Here is a 21,888-nt window from a genome sequence, read left to right as displayed (position 1 = left end):
CCATGTTGTTCATGTAAATCTCATCCATTTCTCTGTCATTGGGCGATCCCTGTGTCTTTCCTAGGGTCCTGTTTTCTAGGTAGGCTCCCTGGAGTTGTGTAGCAGTCTAGTCATCTTTGTTTTACATCTAGTATCCTCCTATGAGTGAGTACATACCATGTTTGTCCTTCTGAGTCTGGGTTACCTGACTCAGGATGATTTTTTCTAGATCCATCCATTTGCCTGCAAATCTCATGATGTCATTGTTTTTCTCTGCTGAGTAGTACTCCATTGTGTATATGTACCATATTTTCTTTATCCATTCTTCAGTTGAAGGACATCTAGGTTGTTTCTAGGTTCTGGCTATTACAAACAATGCTGATATGAACATAGCTGAGCAAACACCCTTGTGGTATGATTGAGCACTTCTTGGGTATATGCCCAAAATTGTTATAGCTGGGTCTTGGGGGAGATGGATTCCCAAATTTCTAAGGAAGTACCATATTGATTTCCAAAGTGGCTGTACAAGCTTGCATTCCCACCAGCAGTGGAGGAGAGTTCCCCTTGCTCAATATCCTCTCCAGCATAAGCTGTCTTCTGTGTTTTGGATCTTAGCCATTCTGATATGTATAAGGTGGTATCTCAGAGTCATTTTGATTTGCATTTCCCTGATAATTAGGGATGTTGAGCAGTCCCTTAAGTATCTTTCATCCATTTGAATTTCCTCTGTTGAGAATTCTCATTGTAGTTCTCTAGCCCATTTCTTAATTGGACTGTTTGGCATTTTGATGTCTAATTTCCTGAGTTCTTTATATATTCTGGATATCAGCCCTCTGCCAGATGTGGTGCTGGTGAAGACCTTTTCCCATTCTGTAGGCTGTTGCTTTGTCTTGTTGACCATGTTCGTTGCTCTACAAAAGCTTCTTAGTTTCAAAAATTAGTGTTTTCAGTACATGACAGCTGAGACATAGGCAATGCATGCTTCTGTTTATTCTCTAATCAATGGAAAAATATGGATAGTCATATTTATATTTAATATATAAAATTGATTTTTACATCACCACAATATTGTTCTCATTTGTCTTTACCATGATTCATTGCTAATCCTTCTGGAGACACTGATGTTTTAGTTATGCATTCATGGTTAAGTTATTTTGACACTAGCCCTATCAATTCAATAAAAGAAGGAAATGCCTCTCATACATTTAGATGCTTTCTGGTTTTGTTCCTCTCAGAATGTAGTATGTTAAAGGCTTTTCTATCATCTGGGAAATGATTACTTTTATATTGCCTTATTAATTCTTGCTTACCTTGTTTAAAGTATTCAAGTTTATGGCTGACTAGTATATATTGAGCAAATAATAAATTAAACCTTGCTGTTCTGTATCAAAGCCAATTCACACAGTAAGAATTTGAATTTTCAAAGAGAATAGATCTTTACTAATATGTGGAGTTAGAATAGCTGATCAACTACACAAGACTTCCTAAGATTTATCAATGTTCTTATTTCTATACAGAGAACTTGTCTGCCATTCAGTACAATATATGGAATACTTTTCTAGGAACTAAAGATTATTGAAAAAATGTTCAAATGAGTTGCACATTCTGGTTAAGTTGGGAAGGAGGGGAGAAATGGAACATTATAAAGGACTGTATCGTTTTAGTTTTCCAGTAAATTATCAATTAGCGAGGATATGAAATTCGTAGAATTTTGGGAATGATGACAGTGAAAAATAATGAATGGAGGGAGCAGATTTAATGGGATTTTTCAGACTCAGTGACTTGTGAAAAATGGTAGAGATAAAACAAGAGTGGGAGAAGAGAATATCAAGGGAAGAGAATATCAATATATGCTGTAGTTCCCATAAAGACATGCCAAGACAAATGTGGATATTTAGAGTGTAGAGTGTCAGTTTTTGAACTGTTAAATACAAATGGCTTTGTCCTATAATTATAGGCATTCTTACAGTTTGGCTACTTTCTGCATTTGGAGAAACTAAAATCTGGATGAAAAGCACAGGCTGGTATTGAAGGTGGGGTATGTAATGATTATACATAACTTGTAGCCAAATGCCAAATCAATTTTTTTTCCCAGAGAAGATGTAAGCAATGACTCTCCAGTGCTCTATTAAATAATACAACTAGACTAAAGCTTGGGCAATGGAAAGATCATATTGGGTATAATACAGGACAGCACTATTTTAGGTATATAATTTAAAACACAAAATTACTCCTAGGGCCAATCTACTATACCAATTATTCTGTGCCTTGCTTGGCCATCATCAGAGAAGTTTCTTCTTAAAGTAGGTAGGAACCAATACACAAACCCACAACTGTACAGAGTTTAAGAGATTTTTGGAGTACTCAGTCCTAATGGGATGTTGTCATCATTCTCTCATTTCAGGCCTCATGGATCTATGTGTAAGAGGAAGCAGAATGATTGTAACAGCCAGGCATGATATATGATGCCAAAGAAACACTGTCGTCCAGACACAACAGGACTGATGCACGTGTGAACTCACAGATACTGTGGTTCCTGTAAAGAAACTTCACAGATTCAAGCCACATGAGCTCTAGTCTCTAACTAAAAAGCTATCTACAATTTGATACCCATTTGAAAAATTGAAAAAACAAAACAAAACAAAAAGAATGTCCCCTCCAATAGAGTACTAATCACACTTCAGGATTACCTATTTACTTCAGGGTAAGCCCCATGCTCAGGAGAAGGGCTTAAAAAAACAATAATATTTATAAACACTTCTTTGTCCCATATTGCTTTGTTTGGGGAATTTATTTTTTTGCCTTTTGTCTTTTCTTTGGTTCATTGAATTTACTTTCCAGATTTGTGTTTGGGTGGTAATGGTGGTGGCAGTGATGGTGGTGGTGGTGGTGGTGGTTGGTGGTGGTGATCTTGGTGGTGGTGGTGGTGGTGGTGCTTGGTGGTGGTGATCTTGGTGGTGGTGGTGGTGGTGGTGGTGGTGGTGATGGTATGTGTGTTTTTCTTTTTTTATGTATACTTCAAAGAGAGAGAAGGAAAGGGCATGGATAGGTAGAGAGATGGGGAGGATCTGGGAGGAGTTGGGTAGGGGTATGATCAGAATATAGTGTGTGAAAAACTGTTTTTCAATAATAAAAGGCAAGAATATGTTCAAAAGAAAAAGAAAGCAAAAATTAAACTGAAACCAACAACAACAAAAGAAAAACAAACAAAAAGAATCCATAACATCATTGCTTCCTAGTTGTTTTCTCCGGGTTGAAACAGTCTCATGGAGTAGACAGAGAAGGTTCATAAGTCTCCAGAAGCTCAAAACATTTATGAGACTCACAAAGTACCTTACCCCTGTTTTAATGCAAGAAACAACTGCTAGTAGAAAAGAACTCTTCATCAATGAAGTTTCCAATGAAGCTTCCAATGAGGTTGTGTAGGGAACTCCTTTGAGCCTGAATCTGTGAGATATCATCCCTGCTCCTATGGATTTGTAGTGTTATAGGTGCCTAAGTAACTCAAGTTCCTTTAAATGTTCCTAATAAACAGTGGCTCACCAAGCTAAAACTAAGCTGAATTGTTTCTTTATTCTATTGTTAGTGTCACTAAGATTAGAATAAACAGATGTTTGTTCACATGCTCCCAGAAAAATGTTACCCAAAATGCATGATACCCAAATAAGGACCAATAGCCTTATTTGTTTTTCTATTGCTGTGAAGAGACACCATTACTAAGGCAACTTATTAAATATTTATATTATTGGGCAGGTATGACACTGGAGCAGTAGCTGAGAACCTATCATGAAAAAAGAGAGAGGCACAGAGAGAGAGACAGAGATACAGAGAGATGTTGTTAGAGTTTTCCTTCCTGGCCCACAGTCAGGACAAATCTCTCTCACCAGCCAGGCCCATAGACGCTCAGACCCAACCATGTAAACATACAGAAACTTACATTGTTTAGAAACTGTATGGCCATGGCAGGCTTCTAGTTATCTACTTCTTTTATCTGAAATTAACCCATTTCTATTAATCTATACTTTGCCACGTGGCTCATGACTTATCATCACCCTACATCCTTCTAGTCATGGTGGCAGCTGGCAGTATCTCTCCACCCCAGCCTTTACTTCCCAGAATTCTCTTCTCTCTTGTCCCGCCTATACTTCCTGCCTGGCCACTGGCCAAACAACATTTTATTTATACAGAGTGATATCCACAGCAGAGAGAGGCACAGAGCAAGTGAGAGAGACAGAGAAAGAGAGAAAGAGAGAGATTTAATTGGGGTTGATATGGGATTTTGAAACCTCAAAGTCTACCTCCAATCTCACACACACACACACACACACACACACACACACACACACACACACACACCTCCTGCCATACCTCCTAATCATTGACAAACAGTTACACCACCAAGCATTCAAATAGACAATTCTATGGAGGTCATTCTCATCCAAACTAACACACCAACAGAAAAGTTGAACTATGGAGGATCAGCAGCATAGCCTATAATATGGGTGATAAAGCATATAACATATAACATTTACCTTAAGATGGAGGAACATTTACTTGGGCAGTCAGATAGGGTAAATTTCCTTGAGGGTGTGGGCTGGTACATCTCCTTTCTGTAGACTGCATGCTCCTTTACATGGTTTGGGGTTATACTCCTCTTTGATGAATATGGTCTTACATGCACTTAAAGTGATATCATCAAGATGACTGAGGACTTCAGAATACATTACAATCCCTAAATATGGGATATATGAGTTGCCACTATAAGTAGGTTGTGGTGGTTATTTCAAGGCCTCAGTTATGGGCAACAAGACACATGACTAAGGTGAGATTTCTCCACCCTCCCCAAGAAAAATCATGCATGGAGAAAATCAGAATAGCAACGTTAAAATGTGTGGAGTCTGTCTTCTGCATCAGTCTTTGGTCTGGAAGGAAAATAGGACAAAAGTAAGGACTGGATATAACTGAGTTCTGTACAAGTTTGATCTGTGTGAAAAAGCACTTCTTGGGATTCAAAACTTAGAAGCCAAGGAAAGAAATAGATTATGAAGAGGGAAAGATCTTGATGGAAATGATAGAAGATGTCCTTCATATTTGATCTTTCCCCCAAGACTGGGCTTCTCTGGTTTTCCTGGAAATCACTCTGTAGACCAGGCTGGCCTCAAACTCACAGATATCCACCTGCCTCTGCCTCCCTAATACTGGGATTAAAGGTATGTACCACCACTGCTTAGCATATTTGATAATAATAGACTGGAAGAGAAAAAATACATTAGTCAGCATGAAGATAGTCCCTTAGAAACATCCCCTATAGGAAACCATGATAATCAAGCAATTCTCTGCATCTGGATTGAATTAAGGCAAACCATTAAACAAGAAATTAAAGAGCTGCTAAGCTTGTCATGTGGTATTATGGTACACAAGGACAGACACCACCAATCAGAGTGCTGTTGAAATTGAGGAGCCAAGAAATAGTGCCTCTTCATATTGCCCCTAGAGTCAAAAGCTGCATAATTTGGAGCATTAGAAAGTAAATTCCATCCTCACAGAATGACTTGTAGGGAACCTTAGGGGCATACAATTGCTACTGATTGACTTTCTTATAGATATCATGAACTTCAAACCTGAAAATCATACTTTTGAGCTGTTAAAATATTCAAGAGGCAATGTTGAAATTTTCAAAGAAAGTGTATGCAAATTATGGAGAATGCTTGGGTCACTCAAAAGCAACAGGATCAAGGTGAGTGTCAAATTAGAGTTTCTAAGGAGTAAACATGACAAAATGCCAGACACCATGCTAGCCTAAACTTGTCAAAACCTAGAAATCAGCTTAAACACCCAATTCGGTAGTGAGAAAGGATATGTTTCCTCCTTACCCTATCCAGGCTTATCAATATGAACAACCCCACCATCTATACCACTATACCTAATATTGCCCTTTTAATGAAACAGTGGATAGATGTGCTGGGATCCTTTCATGATGAACTGGAAATTAAAACATGTCTTTTTATACAACTTTTAGGCCCTGAATCCCAAACCATTTGCACCTGCTTGGATGGGGCATGGAGAATAGTAGCAGTGGTCTTGCAGAAATCACATCCATCTTCCAAAAACTAATTTTACTATGTAATGCTATCTCTTAGTTATCTTGTATAATTTGGAAAGCATCTGGAAGCAGATTAAAAACAGCAAAACATTTGAATGAAATGAATCTGTATGGTTACAAAGAGGGACTCCAAGAAGTTATAAGGTTGCTTTCAAGATGAACTAGTGGTCTAAGGTGTTGTACTCAGAAGTCGCACATTTATTTTATGAGATGTTGGCCAGGGAGGCCACTAAAGGTCACACAGAAAACAAGCTTCTCATTACTGATGGGGTTACCAGGAAGTGTTAGGTAGTAAATCCCCATTGCTGAAGATGCTGCAATGCTTCAATGATAGCTCTGAGTTAGAGGCTTCCTCTCTGCTGAATCATTTTCATGGTGTAGAAACTGCTATGCTGACCACTAGCAAAGACTAATCACTGCCAGTCCTATTTGATTATGCACCCTGCAAATGGCTGAGAAGATAAGCCTGGTCTTGCAATTGTGACTTGACTGCTATAGATAAACTGAACTACTGTATAGTTGGGTTTCAGAACCAATACATAGTGATAGATACTTGGTCTTGTAAGCTAGGGTAAAAAAAAATCTATGGCTGGTGAGGTAATAGAATTAATTAGAAATGCTACTTCTATTGTGTGGTTAGATGAATAAGATATGCCTATCAATTTGTCTCCTAGACATTTTTGTTAATGCTTATAGATTTCTACTGTTTTTTTCTCTTTTTTCAGAAAAGCTTCTTTCAGAAGACAATCATTAATGCAGTTTCTTAAATGTCAAACTGCTGAGAATACATGAGTGAACATTGCAACAGCTAAGCCTCACACTCAGCAATAATGAAAGCAAAAACAAACAAACAAACAAAAAACCCAGACATCTGTATATTGCCCTCCACAGATCAGAGAACATTGTGTAAGAAATTAGAACAAATATTAAGAGTCAGAGGAAGAAGTTAAGTGCTAGGCAGCTAGTTCCTCCAAACTGATATATTCCTTTGTGGAAGGAAGCTAAACAAAATTCCAGAAACTCACAAAACTCAAGGATTTCCTAACATGACAAGACTTTCACAGACCATCCTTCGGGTGACAGGTGATATAAGCAATGAGTAGTTGTTGTGGGAGAGAAAATCTAAACTGAATGTGACACAGGGAACTCCAGAGATGCAGCTGTGTGTGCCATCACCAAAGTTTCAATGTTTTTATTTTTGTTTAGAAGCTCACCAAATCACCTTGTTGCAATAAGTAACCATTTACTTCTGATCTTATAAATTTCACCCCAACATTAACAGTAAGTTAAACTTAACTGTAATCTGTGGTGATATACTATGTACTCTAATACACTTGCCTGAAGATCAGAGGACAGAGCCAGTCACTAGATTAGAAACAGGTCAGGCTGTGGTGGCACACACCTTTATCTCAGCACTTGAGATCTCATGCCTTTGCTTGGGAAGCACACACCTTAATCCCAGAAAGTAATATGGCAGGGCAGAGAAAGGTATATAAGTCTTGAGGAAACAGGAACTCACTCTCTTTAGGCTAAAGACTTCGTAGAGGTAAGAGCTTGTGGCTGGCTGCTCTGCTTCTCTGATCTTTCAGCTTTCACCCTGATATCTGGCTCTGTTTTTTTTTTATTTTTTTATTTTTATTTTTATTTATTTATTTTATTAAAAGTTCATCTAAGATTTGAACAACTGTAATCACTTCTTTAGTCTGTCATTTTTAACCAGTCTAGGATAAGTAAATGTCTCTTTACTTCTTCCTGGAATGAGGAGGGAAATCACACAACATTCATTTGAGACTTTTAAGGGAATAAAATTTGTTCAGGATTATTAAAGAAATCTATGTTGACGTATGAATATTTCAAATTGCTTGATGTAGAAACATTTTGGGATAAATGATTTTTAAAAAAGCTATCCTGAATGAGTGTTTTGTGCACCCTTTTCATGGACTTAGTTTAACAACAACCACACCTTACTCAGAGTAAGCGCAAGTCTTTGACTGAAAAATGTAATCACTTAGGATTGATTTTCAACACAATCAATCAATAACCACGGAATTATTTAAGATTAAATCATGGGGTGTAAGGACGAAATCTGATTATAAAACATCCTATGAAATATCTGTAATTATCAATGCTTATTGGAGCCAGGCATTGGTGGCACACACCTTTAATCCCAGCACTTGGAAGTCAGAGGGAGGTGGTTCTTGATGAGTTCAAAGCTAGCCTGATCTACAGAGTGAGTTCCAGGAAAGCCAAGGCTACACAGAGAAAGCTTGTCTTGGAAAACAAAAACAAGCAAGCAAACAAAAAATGTTTATTGGACATAATGACCAATGGTTGGAAATAATCCAAAATATTCATAACAAGTTATAAAATTACAATGCAATGAAAACAAAGTTTCAAAAATTTTGTGGAAGAAGATTGAAGGTATTATGGAACATGTGCACACCCAATAAAGGAAGGTTACAGTGGGTACTTTCACACACCATGGCACTGTAGAAAGATCAATTGAATCAAAATTCTTGAATTAAAACACTTAAATCAGTAATGGTTTTAACAGAAATAAAACATGAATGAATTCTTAGTAACCAAAAAGTAGGGGGAAATTTTGCTAAATACAACTTAGTATTCAGAAGCAATAAAAAAATGACCATTTTGATAACATATACTTGAAAGAGAATAAAATAGTGTTGTATGTACCAAATAAATGAAAATATATATTACACACTTCCACATTTGAATTTAAAAATAAGTTCCCTTAGAGGGAAAAATCACACATATTTCAAAAAGAGATTAAAGCTACAAATAGTTGTGAGCCACCATGTGAGTCCTATGTGGAAATTGAACCCAGATTCTCTGAAAGAGAACTTAATCTCTGAACTTAATCTGGAAGTTCTGTTAATCTCTGAGCCATGTCTTCAGCTCCCTTGAGTTTAGATATCTTTATCCTCGAGAATTTCAATCACATATGTAATAAAAAACGGTAGGCATCTGGTCCCATTCCCTCCCCCCACCAATTCCTCCAATGTCTCCCAAATATGTCCCTTTCCCAAGTTTGTATTTTTATTTTGAGAAAACATCAAGTCTATTCAGTGTGTTCCATTTGGGGGGTGGTGGTGGGACCATCCACTGAAGCATGATGAATCTATCCATGGAAATACCCTCAAGAAACTATGTTTCTCCCTCTCTGGGCAGCTATTAACTGCCAATAGTTCCTGACTATGGGACAAGGATCCCAATAACCTTGTCCAGGGTAGACACCGTGGGCCATAAGAATGATCTGCTCATTGTTGCAATCACGGCCCCACTGGTTTTTTGAACTGCAATATGACTAGATTTAAGGCCTATTTATCAGGAGGAAATTCCACATCTGGTACTGTAGTCCTGGCCAAAAACCCGTGAATTCGGATAGAACTTGTAATTGTTATTTTCCTGGAGTGACATTGTCAACTTGTCTTACAGATATTTTCATTTATAACCATAGGCATGGGGTCCTCTCAATGTGGTAAGAAAAACTTCTTTTTGAAGTGAGTAGCAATTAATAACGTAAAGATACATAATTGGTCAAAGTGATGAAAAGAAGAGACTCCATGTTCATCCAGAAATAGGAGACTTTTATCAATACTCCCACTCCACCTCTTGATGAACATGCAATTGTTATTATACTCATGATCTGCTGTAGATACCTATTCAAGACAAGCACAAAATCAAGCTAATCAAAATTCCAGCACAGGTGAAAGAAAGTCTCCAGACCCTAATGTTAATGAGAAGATTATTTTTCAAGTGTGTGTGTGTGTGTGTGTGTGTGTGTGTGTGTGTGTGTGTGTTTTATGCATGTGTGTGTATCAAAGTCAGAAGTCAATATTAGGTATCTCCAGTATTCAATTATTTTAAACACCAAAATATTTCTAAAATGGAGGACAATATCCGAACATTACTTATAAAGTATGAATACTCTTTAGAGATACAGAATGGACATTTTCTGATTTTAATAAAATAAATTTAAACAGCATAAAGATAGCATATCAAATCTATTTACATGAAAACACTTTGAAAAGTTCAACAATATATTCTGAAATTATATTATTATTTCAGTAATATATTATTGCAATTAGCATGGGATCAATACTTTTACACACACTGGTCACTGTGTGTAACAAACATGAATAATGCAGAAAATTTATAAACAAATAAGCAGTGTTCTTGAAGGACATATATTTTTTTCAAAAATAGTCTAGGTGTAAAACTGCTTAGACGTATCTCAGAAATCTGAGGGGTATTTAACTGCAGGCTTTTAACTAAATAACTTGATTCATTGTCTTTTGGGGAGCCACAGTGTTTTGTTTTTTCAAAATGTCCCAGTAAATTTGATCAAGGTGAAAAACAGCCATCTTGAAAATACAATATTGTGTCCAATCTGCTACTCTCCTATTGTATTCTCTCTACTTCTTTTTATTCTCATAATTTACTCACTCTTAAGCCTGTGACTATGTCTCAGTTACTGACTTTTAGAGCATCTACACTGAAACACTAAACAAGACCCCATATTTGTGGACATTTCTCCTTGGACATTTGCTGCTCTGCACATTCATCCTCAATAAATTGCTCATTTATGATGGATGTATCCATATTGTTGCTGGTCCATCAATCAAGTAATACGTATATGACAAGTTAAGAAAGTTCTGATCATTTAAAAATGTTTCAGATGTTAATGTTCATGCTTTACTTTCTGATTATCTCATGTGCAAGGAGTATTATTATTATATGTTTTAATAACACAATAATAATACACTACCAAACAACCATTGCATTTTAAAGATGTAAATAATCATTAGCTGAAATTTTTAGTGGCACATGATGACAGGTAAATGGATTTAAATGATTTATTTTATAACCTGCTCTTTTGTTACCCAATTGCTTATATTCAGTGTTAGTTTATACTTATCTACTACCTTGAATTGTTTGTGTAATCCTTCAAGCTTCCAGAGATTAGTCCATTAAACCACAATAAATATAATAATACAACAACAGTAAGTTATTCCATGAATAAGTAGCTACTTCACATTATAGATTTGTAAGCAAGAATTGGTTCATGTATCAGGACCTGCTATGATGTACATTGTAACTAAATAAAAACTTGATCTGAGTCTTTCATGTGGACATTCCAAAGTACTTATGTTATGTACATTTTTCAAAATTGTTTGCTCAATAACCATTGTATAAATGTATTTATTTAAGAGGAACAATAGCAGTATTTCATATCATTAATATTTTTCTTTAGTAACAATTATTTTTCACTCAGTATAGTTTGTTTTCATTTGCATTATTGATTCCAATTATCTTAACTATTGAAACACTTCTTTTATTAGACACATTTAGAAAACTTTTATTCACATATTTGTGCTTCATGAATTGACTTTATACTTCTTATTTTGAAAGTTAATGAAAATTTGAGCTTCAGCTATTGATACCCTTCATTTTTTCATAATAAAATGATGCCAAAGTTTCAATATTGTGTATATCAAGAAGGTTTTTATTTACTCATCATTTTCATTATGAGTAATCATCATGTTCAATATTTTAGTCATCTGAATAAACTGAAAAATTATACTGTGCAATGTCATGTAAATGAGGTTACTTTGTATACAAGTTAAGAAAAAAAGCTGTTTGTGAAACACTGCATATATAAAAGAGAAAAGATTGGTTGATGAAAATAAATCCCACTCTCTAAAATATATCTATAAATTAAAAAAGAGAACATTCATTGTATATGGAGAGGAAAACCTGTAGTCAAATGTAAGATGAAATTTTATTACATATGATATTATCACATCACATGACAGTTGGTCAAAAAGATCATGATTCCTGTCAAGGTCTCTAAGATACAGCAAGAATCTTTAGAAAGTGTGCTGAAAATGAACTCATGAGTTAGAGTTTAGGGCATCTTTCAATATTCAATACAAACCCACTTTAATTCTGTTTCTGCTGTAATCTTGAACTGTAAATTTAGTTGAAGTTTTTGTATAGTGACAGTCACACTGAAAAATTTTTTAAATTGAGTCAATGAAAATCCTTGCATCATCAAATCTACTTGTGAGGAACAAAAACTTTTGTAGTTTCTCTCAAACAAAAGTCTGACTTTTTTTATATTTTTAAGTTCATATTTTGAAAGAGTGTCTTTTTAATATTAAATGTACAGTTAATGAAAGTAATCTGAACAAACTGTCAAGTTTTCTACATTTATTAGAGACAAAACTTAATTCTATTTTCAAGTAAATTAATTTTGTCTTGGAATAGTTATATTTATGGTGGTGAAAGAAAGAATGCTGATATATTATAATTATCATTGTTAATAAAATGTCACCTCGACAGAACTGTAAAACTGACCCATTAGCTTCCCTGCCTATAGCCCTCCTCTTCGCCACTTCCCTAGTTAAGAAATAAGATAAAGTTTATTAACTATATTTACTGCTCACATGTTGCTGTAGGTCATCAGTCTTGTTGGCAAGCACCTTTGCCCTTTATGGCATCTTACAACACCACAAAATAATATTATCTTGAAATTAATGTGCATAACATTCTGGCAAAGCTACCATTGCTCTCTCTTGGACATATGTCAAGGAACACAATCTTTGTACAAATATACTTCCAATGAGGTTATAGCTTGACTAAAACTGCAGGAAAGTTCATGATGTTCTGTTTTAAATCAGGTTTTCCATTACTTATCTTTAAAAAAAAAATAGGCTAGCCCTTTAGGCACTAAAATAGAGGAGTTTAATTGTGGATTGACTTTTCATTTTTTAATATCTCCTAGCAAAATGCAAAATATTTGTTTTCATGTTGGATCCAAAGTTAGATATTTTTCTTGAGGTTTCTGTAAAATTCTTCTTTTTGGTATTTATATAATTCCTTTCCTTTATTAATTCAGGAGTTTTATAAAGAATTCTGGACAAGTTATTTCTTTTATGTAGGTATTGAAAGTGTGCATTCTGTGCCCAAGGCCTACTTTGTCATACTATTAATGTTGCTATCTGATGACAAAATTTTAATTTTAATGTACTCTTATTTACTATTATTCTTAACATGGCTGTGTTTCCTTTTGAAATTTTTATTGTCCTCTAAGTTGTATAAATATCATCTTTCCTAACATATTTATTATGTCTACAAAATACACTGAAATTGAAATTTTATGCATCAAAGGTTAACAGCAACATTTATTTCCATTTCTGAAAGTAAGATTTTTGTCACACAAACATCCACAATGCCACATTATCATAATTTTTAGTTTTTTTTTTTCTAAACAGGGTCTCACTATGTAGCTCTGGCTATCCTGGGACACAATATGTAGTGCAGCTTGATCTCTAACTAACAGAGATCTTTCTGCCTCTGTCTATAAAGGGCATGATTAAAGGAATGTGCTATTATGCCTGGCACATTACTATAATCTTACTGTGTCTGTATGTGGATATTTGTGGACACTCTCTCCTGTCCACTGGCCAGTCTCTTTGTCTATATGCTGTTAGAACATTGCTAGGGGTGGCATTCCTTACTGAACATTCCCCATTGGTGATATATAAGTATTCATAATCTTCTAATATTGCCTGAAAATAGAAAGCTCACTGTAGTTTTGATTTAAAATGTTCAGCTTATATATCTCTATTAAGAGAGAAGTGATACCTAAAATAATTATCTCTAATATTTCAGAATGTCATATCCTTCCAATTATCACAACTTTCAACAGTGGCTTCTAGTTTATCATGCAGAGGTTTGCATGATTTTTCTTTTAATTGGAGTAAAACTATTTTTTCCAATATGATATTTTTATTCATTTTTGGTTATTTCACATAATGTACCCCAATTACAGTTACATTCCAGTAACTACCCCCCTTGTGACCTGAGCTCCACCTCAAATAAAAGGAGAAAGAAAAGAAAAGAAAAACTCAAAACCACAGTATAATTTATGCTGATCATATATCCACTAGAGCATAGTCAGAATACCAGTGGTCAGCACCCATTCCTCCAGAAACCATATGTTGTGGGGAGAGCTACACTACAGCATCTTTATCAAAATTTTTAAGAGTTTTCTTACATGGATTCCTGTCTAGGCTGTTACTTTTGGGGGCACAGATGACTTCTATGAGTCACTTTCTCAACTCTGAAGTCTGAAGTAATCAATACCTGCAAAAGTAGCTTCCATGTCCTTTACAGTCACCAGGAGCACAATTCATGGACATCCATTTAATTTGTAGCTATGGCTCAGGTCATAGACACCCACATTCCCTCCAAAACAGCATGTGTCATGGCTCCTCAATGGCAGTACAGACACACAGCCCCCTGCTATGGGACTGGCCACCAACACCATCATAGCCCTGGGCAGCAGCCTGGCCCAAGGACATAAACATGACTCCAGGTGGCCTCACAGATTACAGATCTCTGACTGGTCTTTAGTGGTAATAGGGATCACAGACATCAACATGACCTAATATTACAGAAGGACCACAGATCTAACCTGGCCCTTGGCGGCAGCAAGAACCATTGACATCATCATGGCTTCAGGTGGTAGCACAGACTGCAGACATCCACGTGGCCTTCGTTGATTTCATTGGCTATGGACATCAACATGGCTCCCAGGTGCAGCAGGATCATGGGCCCCAACAAGGCCCTCAACAAAAGCATTGGCCACAGATATCATCAGGGGACTCTGGCAGCAATCCAGACCATGGACACTAAGGTGGCATTTTGTAGTAGCACAGACTACAGATGTCCTCCTTGCCTCTGGCCATAGCGTGGGCCACAAACATAGACATGGATATCAACAGCAGCTCATACCACAGGCATCAATATGAAACTCAGTCTTCAACATGGCCTGGGGCAACATCTTGGACTAGGGATAAAAACATGGTCTCCAGGAGTAGCATCAAATCTGTGGGAGTCTGTGGGAGACTAGCTCTGGCCTGTTACCACCTTTTGAAGGGCTCTTGGATGGAGGAGAGAGATATTGTTGAAATTATTAAGGCCACTCCACATAGTTAAAAGGGAGGTTTATTTTGTGGGGTAGCTTACAGATGAAGGGATAGGTTGCAGGGTCTGGGAAAGGGATGGCGCAGTCCAGCAGTGTTCTCTGGAGAACTCTGTTGGGTCTACCTCCAGCGTCCAGGGTCCTGGAACCAAGAGAGGCCTGTCCTCTTGATCCTGGGTCTTCAGCATCCTCTCTCAGCCCCGCCTTGCAGGCGTGACCATTACCGAAGCCTCAATGGGGGTTGGAACTTCCAGGCCAAGGCTGGAATGGCTACCCACTGCAGAGAGGGATGAAGAAATATTAGGTAGAAAGATAGTGGTGAGAAAGACAGAAACAGAATAGCTTCAGGAGGACCCTGAGTCAATATCTATACAGCACAGAGTTTTATTCAAAAGGATTGTTTATAATAAGCCAATGGGAGAAGCAAAAGACCTTCCCCTTGCAAGATCAATGCACACCAGACAGACAAATGTAGACCATTCCAAATACCTGGTAAACATGCCCCGAGCCAGATCATCTCATTATGCAGCCTTGCTGAATAAAGCAAACTCAGAGTCTCTGACCCTGAGTAAAGTCTCACTAGGAAGCCTCTGTGAGCCACCACACAAATCCAGAAAGTGAGTCATTCTTCATCTTGGTCATCCTGTCAATGCTCAGATCCCATCACGCTGCTGGGAAGAGTGTTTGGGGACTGAATCTGCACATACCCCAGGCGACTTCACAGCACTCTGCCAAACCTACTGGAAAACTACATGTTGCCTCATCTACCACAGCCTTCTCTCACACAATTCAAGATCTCTGTCTCCCAGCAGGCCAAGCAGCAAGAGCTGTGCCTGTAGTGGTTCCATGCTGGGAGCTGCCTGGCAGGCCTAGGACCACCCCTATTTATTAATGATGTCTGGTTCTGCAGGGAAGGCTCCTCCATGCTCTCCAGAACCTCTTAGAAGGAGAAGCTATTGGGGTAGAAAGTCTCAGAATGCTGAATCTTGGCCTAGATGGCAGCAAATTTGTTAGTCCCAACCTTCCAGGGCACTCTACCACAATGTCAGCCTGCATGGGCCTTCTCGGAGTAAAAATTATATTTTAACAATAGAATCAATGCTTTATAGCAGACTTCTAGAACTTATTAGTTGTGCATAATTTAGTTATTGTACCCATTGACCAGAAGTTTTTATTTTTCATTTCCTCACCTTTTAATAAGTATTTTTGGCTTAAATTGGTTTGAAAATTATAGAAAGCTCATCTGAGTAAATGAATGCTGTGGTCATCCTTTGGTGACAGGTTTATTATATTTTTCATAATGACCTCAAGATCATCCTACTTTATCATGTATGTCAGGGTCTCCTTATTAAATGATGGATAATATTTCATTGGATGTAATAAAACAGTTTTCTTGTCTATACCCTGATGAACATTAAGTTATTTCCATATCTTGATAATAGATAGATAATTCTGCAATGATCATGAAAATGTAGATATCTCTTCATGATATCTACTTAATTGTAGTTTCTTTGAATATATATAAACATTAGATATTATAATTTATTTTTTAAGATTATTTTAGGAAATAAAATTGTTTTTCTTTGAGTCTGAGAATTGCTGAAGAAAGATTCCAAACTCAAGTAGTACATAAGCACAAAGAGCATTTATTCTGCAGAAATAGGCAGCATGCAAGGGTTGATCATCTACAGAAAATAGCAGTGATGACCAGGGACAAAGGCATTTGGGCTGTTTTAACAAAGGAGTTTGGGCATTCTGAGCATGGTGATATAATCTTTGTTCTAATTGATCAGTCAAGGAGCAGTTACATGGGGTGTATGTTGAGTACATGGGGTTAGTAAAAGTTCTACCCTTTGCAAGCTTTTTAGTCATATATGGTCAGTAACAGTCATATTCTGTAACTTTGCACCACCACCCCTCCCCACAAGCCTTATAAGGCCAGGTTTGAAACTGTTTAGCTGATTGGCTAAACTTGGCTTGGATCATTTTTTTTTACAATGGAGTTGGTCTGTGTCTAAGATGGAGTCACATTCTGGCCCATTCATTTCATAATGGTAGAACCACTTTAAATATCCATCACTAATACTCAAAAGCTCTATATGTCTTCTCTTAAAAGTACATGGCCTAGCACCAGGCAGTGCTGGCACACACCTTTAATCCCAGCACTTGGGAGGCAGAGGCAGGTGGATCTCTGAGTTTGAGGCCAGCCTGGGCTACCAAGTGAGTTCCAGGAAAAAGGCACAAAGCTACACAGAGAAACCCTGTCTCGAAAAACAAACAACAACAAAAAAAGGTACATGGCCTGCTGGGTGGTGATGGCATATACCTTTAATAAAAGCACTTGGGAGACATAGGCAGGTGGATTTCTGTGAGTTTGAGGCCAGCTTGGTCTACAGAGCAAGATCCAGGACAGGCACCAAAATTACACAGAGAATCCCTATCTCAAGAAAAAAAAAAAAAAGCACATAGCTATACAAACACTTACAGCATAATATGTCTGGTGTTTAAAGTTTGTTTGACATGATATTTAGTTATTTTGAATCTTTCTACAATAAATTACTGAGAGTTTGTATAAAATATTTCAGTTATTTTTGTTTTATTTGGTTTAGTTTAACTGGCTATGTTTCTCTGCATTTTGAAGGGGAAGTTGGTTGTTTTTGTTTATTAACTTGTATTTGATATGGAGTTTTATGATCTTTTTTACATATTTTGAATTTAATCTACTGGCAACTATAGAATTTTTAAGAAATAATGGAGCAGTTAAGAGTGCTTTTAGTTCTTCCACAGAATGAGAGTTCTAGTCCCAATCCATGATGGGAAACTCACAACAGCTCCACAGCATCTGATGCCCTCTTTTGGTCTCTTCATAACACTTCACATACATTTACACACACACACACACACACACACACACACACACAGAAAGAGAGAAAGAGATACACACACAAATAAAAGAAATTATAATATAATTAGATTTCAAATATCTTCTTCTACTATGGATTCCTTCAAATTTCTCCTTTACTTTTCAAAACAGAACCTCTGTTAGTTTAATGTAGTCTTACTATCTTAACATTTATATTTTCAACTTACTTTCTAGTAATCAATCTCAAATATAACATTTGAAAGCTTGCTTTTTTGTTATTTATTATATTTGTGTCTTAATTTTACACATCAGCCATGGGTTCCCCTGTCCTCCCCCATCCTGTCCCCAACCCCACCTTCCCCCCATCCCCTCCCCTCCATTCCCATCTCCTCCAGGGCCGATACTCCCCTGAGGATTCAATTCAACCTGGTGGATTCAGTACAGGCAGGTCCAGTCCCCTCCTTCCAGGCTGAGCAAAGTGTCCCTGTGTAAGCCCAAGGTTCCAAACAGCCAGCTCATGCACTAAGGACAGGATTGGGTCCCACAGCCTGGGTGGCTTCCACACAGTTCAAGCTATTCAATTGTCTCACTTATACAAAGGGCCTGATCCAGCTGGGGGCTCCACAGCCTTTGGTTCATAATTCATGTGCTTCCATTCGTTTGGCTATTTGTCCCTGTGCTTTTCCAATCTTGGTCTCATCAATTCGCACTCTTACAGTCCCTTCTCTTTCTCCACAATTAGACTCTTGGAACTCCATCTGGGACCTGGCCAAGGATCTCTGCATCCACTTCCATCAGTTATTGGATGAGAGTTCCAGTACGACCTTTAGGGTGTTTGGCCATCTGGTCACAAGACTAGGTCAGATAAGGCTTTCTCTCCACCATTGCCATCTCCACCAGTGATACAGAGGATGTATCATTGTGGATTTCTGGGGACCTCTCCAGCACTCTGCCTATTTCTGTTCTCATGTGGTCATCATTTATCATGGTCTGTTATTCCTTGTTCTCCCTTTCTGTTCTTGATCCAGCTGGGATCTCCTGCTCCCCTAAGCTTTCTTTCCCTCAAACTTTGCCCTTCATTACTCCCACTGTCATCCAGGTTGTTCATGTAGATCTCATCCATTTCTCTGTCATTGGGCAATCCCTGTGTTTTTCCTAGGGTCCTGTTTTCTAGGTAGCCTCCCTGGAGTTGTGAGTAGCAGTCTAGTCATCTTTGTTTTACATCTAGTATCCTCCTATGAGTGAGTACATACCATGATTGTCCTTCTGAGTCTGGGTTACCCTCACTCAGGATGATTTTTTTCTAGATCCATCCATTTGCCTGCAAACCTCATGATGTCATCATTGTTTTTCTCTGCTGAGTAGTACCCCATTGTGTATATGTACCATATTTTCTTTATCCATTCTTCAGTTGAAGGGCATCTAGGTTGTTTCCAGGTTCTGGCTGTTACAAACAATGCTGATATGAACATAGCTGAGCAAATGCCCTTGTGGTATGATTGAGCATTCCTTGGGTATATGCCCAAGAGTGCTATAGCTGGGTCTTGGGGGATATGGATTCCCAAATTTTCTAAGGAAGTGCCATATTGATTTCCAAAGTGGCCTGTACAAGCTTGCATTCCCACCAGCAGTGGAGGAGAGTTCCCCTTGCTTCACATCCTCTCCAGCTTATGCTGTTTGCAGTGTTTTTGATCTTAGCCATTCTGACAGTTGTAAGGTGGTATCTCAGAGTCGTTTTGACTTGCGTTTCCCAGATAATTAGGGATGTTGTGCAATTCCTTAAATGTCTTTCAGCCATTTGAACTTCCTCTGTTGAGAATTCTCAGTTCTTTAGCCCATTTCTTAATTGGACTGTTGGGCATTTTGATGTCTAATTTCTTGAGTTCTTTATACATTCTGGATATTAGCCCTCTGTCAGATGTGGGTTTGTGAAGACTTTTTCCCATTCTGTAGCATGTTGCTTTGTCTTGTTGACCATGTCCTTTGCTCTACAAAAGCTTCTCAGTTTCAACATGTCCCATTGATTGATTGTTTCAGGGTTTTCAGTCAATACTGGTGGAAACGTATGGGAGAACAATGTCCTTACCTCACAAAAATCAGAAAGAAGAATGTCTGTACTAGCAGTCTCTTTTCTTCCTCTATACAGTTTCACTTTTTTCATGTTTTTTATATATAATTTTATGTGTTTATATCAAAGACCCGCAAATGAGAGAAAAGTCAGCATTTGTCCTTCCTAAGACTGACTTAATTTCATTGATCTTTAATCAATGTTTATTTGGTGGCTGTGTATGGTGAAATATAAGGCTTAAATTTTATTCCTTTATACGTGGATATCTAGTTTTCCAAGCACAGTTTGCTTAACAGAATCTTTCTTCCTCATTTAACATTTTAGGATGCTTGTTAGAGTCCATTGTTTCTACTTTGTGTGGTTTCCATCCTGGGCACTCAATTCTGTTCAACTGACTTTGTTGTGCAGGCTTATTTTAAATTATTATGTTTTGATTACTGAAAATTTATTAAATTAGTTCCATAAGTGTGACTTCTATACCACTGTTTAACATGGATATTTGTGGATCCTTGTAAATCTTTTACTTAACTTATACATTCTTGTAAAATATATTGTCATTTTGATAGGAATTGCATTGAATTTGTAATTTTTATGGATAATATTGATAGCATGATTTAATTAAACTCTCTAATCTATAAACACAAAATACCTTTCTATTTATATCTTTTCTATTTATTTATATATATATATTTATCCTTACTATATAATTTTTTCATTATTTCATAAACTGATAAGTAGATATTATTGGTTTTATTTTTATTCTTCACTCTTTAGGGACCCATTGACTAATTCCCAAATAAATATATGGAGGCTTATTCTTACTTATAAATACCTGGCTTTAGTTTGTCTTATTTCTATCCAGTTTTCTTATCTTAAATTATCTCATCTATCTTTTGCCTCTGGGATTTTATCCTACATAGCCTTCTTTACTTCTTATTCTGTGGCTTCTTGTCTAGCTGTGTTACTGGTCCCTGGAGTCCTCCTCCTCCTCTGGATCCTAAATGTTTCCTTCTTAGATTTCTCCTCCTATTTACTCTGTGTCTTCCAGCCCCACCTATCCTTTCTCCACCCTAGCCATTGGCCATTCAGCACTTTATTAGACCAATCAGGCATTTTAGACAGGTAAAGTAACACAGCTTCACAGAGTTAAACAAATGCAGTATAGTAGAATGCAATACATCTTTGCATCATTAAACAAATATTCCACAGCACAAAAAGATGTAGCCTACCTTAAAATAATATTCCACAATATTGATATATAATTTTTATTTTGTGTAAGTTGTTCAATATATTTTAACATCACTCTAAACTGTATTATTTTTAAAAGAAAATTTTAAATTTCAGTTTTTATAATTCTATGCTCCAATGTACATTTATATGGAATGTAGAGTGGTTTTTATTTTAATTACATGCTACATAAGCTATATCTCATTAATCAGTACATGATAACTGAACAAATATTAAGCATCCAACTTAATATGTTTAATATACTTATATGTCTATATCATTCCTATGAAACCAGTATAGATATTGACAAATAATCCAGATAGTTGACTAAGTTACCTTTCATTACTTGTCTTAGTTACTTTTAATTACTCAATAATTTCAAACAATTCTTTAAGCACATTTAATGCATTTAACCTACCTTTTCTTATTTGAGTATTGTTGTGTATTTTACTTCTACAGATTATACACACTTTGGTACTGTGTATTATATTATCTTTCAAAAGCAGATAGTCATGCATAATAAGAAAAACTCTTTCCTCCCCTTATATTCTTCATGCTTATTAATCTCATTTACATCTGTAGATTTCCTTAACCTATTAAACTGTAGATATTATTCCACAATGTGCATCTAATGT

The sequence above is a fragment of the Onychomys torridus genome, chromosome 14, assembly GCF_903995425.1.
Source record: "Onychomys torridus chromosome 14, mOncTor1.1, whole genome shotgun sequence".
NCBI classification, from domain to species: domain Eukaryota; kingdom Metazoa; phylum Chordata; class Mammalia; order Rodentia; family Cricetidae; genus Onychomys; species Onychomys torridus.
This window is presented reverse-complemented; position numbering follows the sequence as displayed.